The 4,693-nt window shown below is 31.9% G+C and overlaps 1 pseudogene; it reads left to right on the top strand.

The window, feature by feature from the left end:
- LOC106754663 overlaps positions 1-2,937 on the top strand; it is a 5,661-nt pseudogene extending 2,724 nt beyond the window's left edge.
- The last annotated feature ends 1,756 nt before the right edge of the window (positions 2,938-4,693 follow it).

Here is a 4,693-nt window from a genome sequence, read left to right as displayed (position 1 = left end):
TTTAATTATTTAAGTTACATTTTATTCAACTTATTAGGAGAATATTAACTTTTTCATTGAAATTGTTTAATACTTAAATAATTAAATTTTAATTATTTAAGTTNCATTTTATTCAACTTATAAGGAGAATATTAATTTTTTCATTGAAATTATTTAATTCTTAAATTATTAATTTTTAATTAATTAAGTTTTAAATAATTATTTCAATTCTTAAAGAATTAAATTTTAATTCTTAAATAATTAAATTTTAATTATTTAAGTATATATAAAAATGTTCTTTTCTTTCCTTCTTAATGAATTGAAGTTGAATGTTAAATATACCTATATATATGAATTTATTTAGAGTTTTTATTACATATAGCCATATCAACCTACTTTGGATTGATTGCATTGAAAGAAGAAATACTATTCCAAAGTTGAATTATAGAATGAAGATCATATTATCACTTGTGTTAGTTATGCTTCTTTCCATTGGGATTGGTATGCTTTGATTTTCATATGTTGATGTTATAGTCCACTGTGTTCACAAAAAAATTATTGTATTTTAAATAAGTTTTTTTCTTTTGTTGCAGAAAATGAAGGGCCAGTGAAAGTGACAGAGGCAAAATTCTGTGATATACCGTTGTTTAATTACTGTAATGAAGACTGTATCAAATATTGCCCAAGGCTACATAAAAACTCAGTTGGTGTGTGTAGTCCTGATGGTAAAGCCTGCTTCTGTCGGACAATGTGTTAAGGAATTCTTCTACTCTTCCAACTTTCTTTATGTTAAGGATGATCGATTCAAATAAATAATGTAATCCTTTCTTTAAATAATTTCTGATCTAATATACATTTCAGATCATCCTTTACAGTTTTACAACATTGTTTGCCTTCATAGTCTTCCATTTTCAACTAGCTGTCACCATCACACACCCTTCCTTATATTTTTTAGTTTTTTCAATAGTTATTCATTGATACATTAAAGCATGTATTATCCTTTTTAATTATTTTTTCATAATGAAATTTTATTTATAATCGAAAAAAATTATCGACTTAGTTTTGAAACTTTAGTTACAGTCAAAGTGTGATGTGATTAAGAAACTCATCTTAATTAGTTTTGATAAATGTGCGTCAGATTATAAAGGAGACATTATTAACATAATCTAATACCACTAAAAGAAAACTTAAAGTTAATCATACCGACATTAAAAGTAAAAAAAACAAAAAGTAAATTGTGTAGTTCTAAATCATATGTTAAAATTAAATAATAAGTTAAATCATAAACATTTAAGCATCCAAGTTGATTATAAATATTATAATATAACAAAATAAAATATTTTTATATGTGATTCTGGATATAGTATAAGAGTCCGAATAAAACATACCAGAGATAGATTTAGAGACAAATATCGTGAATATATGTCGACTAGTCGACATTAGTCCTAATTTCCTTTTTATATATTATATAGATCAGATAGAGTGACGCTATCTCTAGTATGGTATTTTTAAGTATAACAGGGCATTGTTTGATCAATGCAATAAATAATAAATAATTTTTTATATACACTATTGAAAAAAAGGTTTTTTAAGTCTACACATTTAAGTCTGTTCATAAGAAAACAAATTTAAAAGATGATCGGTAGCATTTTAGTAAATAAAAAATTGTCATTAAAGTCTGTCATTAAATTGGCTTTTAAAGAAACTTAAATTACTATTTTTAAATATGTGAACAGTGAAATAGACTTAAAAAAAAATTGTTTTAACCTAAAAAAAGGTTAAATATGTTTTTAGTCCCTGTGATTTTGGTTTTAGTCCCTCTTTCAAACTAAGGTACAATTTAGTCCTTCAACTTTAGAAAACTCTGGTTTTAGTCATTTTTACCAAATTTTTTTAACTTTATTTGTTGTTTCAAGCACGTTTCATTATAGCATTTGGATTGTTTACACTGTTTGACACATTTTTGTTTCAATGTTAATTGAGAAATGCGTTTGAAAAAGCAAATAAAGTTTAAAAAATTTGGTAAAAATGACTAAAACCAGATTTTTCTAAAGTTGAATGACTAAATTGTACCTTAGTTTGGAAGAAGGACTAAAACCAAAATCGCCCCAAAGTATAGGACTAAAAACATATTTAACCCTAAAAAAAATCTAAGACATTCATAAACCCTTTTCACTTTCAAGTACAGGAAGAAGCGTGGCCATGTGAGCGTCGGTCATGGTCGTATCAGAAAGCACCGAAAGCACCCCGGATCCTGTTCGACAAGTACCATCCTGGTTACTTTGGGAAGGTTGGAATGTGATACTTCCACAAGCTCCGCAGCAAGTTCCACTACCCCGTCGTCAACATCGATAAGCTCTGGTATCTCCTACATCAGGAGGCAAAGGACACAGCTCTAAAATCTAAGGACACTGCCCCTGTCATTGACGTCACGCAACATGGATACTTTAAGGTCCTTGGGAAAGGCGTCCTACCCGAGAACCAACCCTTTGGTGTGAAAGCCAAGCTTATTTCAAAGATCGCCAAGAAGAAGATTAAGGAAGTCGGGGGTGCTGCTATTCTCACAGCTTAGATTTAATCAGTTTTTTTTTTCTTTTTATTAATGTGTTTTAGTTTTGTTTCGGATATTTTTTTACATTATATATTGAAAGTGATATATTTTTTTTGTGCTGCCGCAACAAACTCATCCAAATTTTTAACAGTGGTGGCACGTTCAATCAGAGGCAACATTTAGCGTTGAGCAATAGCAACTTCCACCATGGCAGCAATGTTCCAACATTTTGAGGGCAACAACAATGTTTTGGTAGCGACTTAACGGCGGGAGCAACGTCCAGCTTTAATCCACAAGTACCCTTCATCTCCTTTTTTTTATAGGTGAGTAGGTGTTTTGAATTTTGATGATTTAGTGTATGCTTGAAATTTTAAGTGTGTGAAAATGGGTAGAAAAAGCTAAATGGAAGTGGTTGTTGCTCATATGCATTTGATTATGTATCCATATATTTAGCAAAGGAAAATGTTTCTTTGGCAACGATTTGCCAACGACAGGTGGCATGCTCTCATTCGTTGTTTTAATTGGATTTTTTAAAAGGAAAACACGCGAGGGAAAGGGTATTTTTAGAAAGGAGTTTCTGGAATACAATTCGGTTCGTGCCTAGGAAAGTATTTCTGTCCACGAAACTATCTCTTTGGAGAAACCCAGACTCTCGCCATCGAAGACTTGTTTATTCATCTCCGTCCGCCATTGAAGTTGGGAAGCTTTACATTGAACGCTTTCGTCTCCGTCGTTGAAGGCTTTCATCTCTGTCTCTCTCTCGAGAAACGCAAACTCTCGTTCCACGATTTTGAACTCTGGCCACGCCACCGAAGACTTGTTTCTTCATCTCTGTCTGTCTGCCATTGAAGTATTGAAGGTTGACATTGAACGCTTTCCTGTCTGTCATTGAAGGCTTTCATCTTAGTCCTCCATTGAAGTGTTGGGAGGAAGTGTTGATAGGCGCCAATGTTGTCATCTTTTCTCAAAAGGTACTGTTTCGCTCTTTTGGATTGTTTTTCTTGTCCAATACATGATTTTACTGTTGCCTTTGTTAAACCCTAATTTTCTTTTGGTCTTAAACCTGTATATTAAGATTTGGTGTAAAAGGGTTCGGTCTTGGATATTTCTTGTGAATGGATTTGTGTATGGTTGCTCGGTTGTTTTCTAATGTACATTTCCATTGCACTCTTTAATGGTTGCCCTGTCTTTAAGAAAACTTTATTTTGTTGTGTATTTTGTGAACTACTTCTGAGTAGCCTTTACATGAGGAGATTTGTCATTTGAATTCCTTGTGGTCAAAGAACTTCATGGATGCCACTTTGTTATTGTGGTAAAATGATGTAAATGAATTGCGCATTCTTTCGACATGCTATTAAAGCACAATCATGTATTACTTGCAATGCTAAACTAACATGTATTTTTGACAAGTGTATGCCACCCTTTTATTTTTCAGTCTGAGTTAGATTTGATAGTTGCTATATGAATTTTTTTTTACTTGTGATTGTAGGTGTTTTAATATTTCGCGGACGCCATTACTTTAGTTCTAAGACGAAATGGAATCCTCTAAAAGCAAAGTAAATACAATTTTTTCATTTCTGATTTATTTGTTGTTTTGGAGCACTAAAATGAATGTTGGTAATTTGTACTGATTTACAGTGGCAATGTCGAGGTTGGGTGAAATCATCCTATATTGTGCAGATGAATACTTTACTACAAGCAAGACATGAGAGGCGCATAGAGGAAACTCCTTTCAAATGGTTGTTAGAAATTGTAGATCTTATAGAGCTAAACATGAAATTGATGAAACAGTTGGTTCGTCGTTGGGTTCCCCACAATCAATCATTTAGAGTTAGGCAAGAATTGGTTCCTTTTAATGTTGTTGATGTGGTCATGACTTTAGGGTTAGGAGTACGGGGGGTTGGAAGTTCCTTTTGATGAATCAATTGTAAGTAAAGTTGGAGAACTGTTTAATTCAAGCACAATCAAATTGAAAGACATGATAAACATTTTTAATAACATTGTTGTTAATGAAGATCTTGATGTAGATGTGGTTTGTCGTTTGTATATATTAGTTTGTTTTGTGGTGTTTTTGTTTCCTAGAAAGGCAAGACGTGTTTGTAACATGCCATGTCTAGTGTTAGATGATTTGGATGCTTTGTGTAATTATGATTGGAGTACGAC

This window comes from Vigna radiata, unplaced genomic scaffold (genome assembly GCF_000741045.1).
Source record: "Vigna radiata var. radiata cultivar VC1973A unplaced genomic scaffold, Vradiata_ver6 scaffold_209, whole genome shotgun sequence".
NCBI classification, from domain to species: domain Eukaryota; kingdom Viridiplantae; phylum Streptophyta; class Magnoliopsida; order Fabales; family Fabaceae; genus Vigna; species Vigna radiata.
This window is presented reverse-complemented; position numbering and strand designations above follow the sequence as displayed.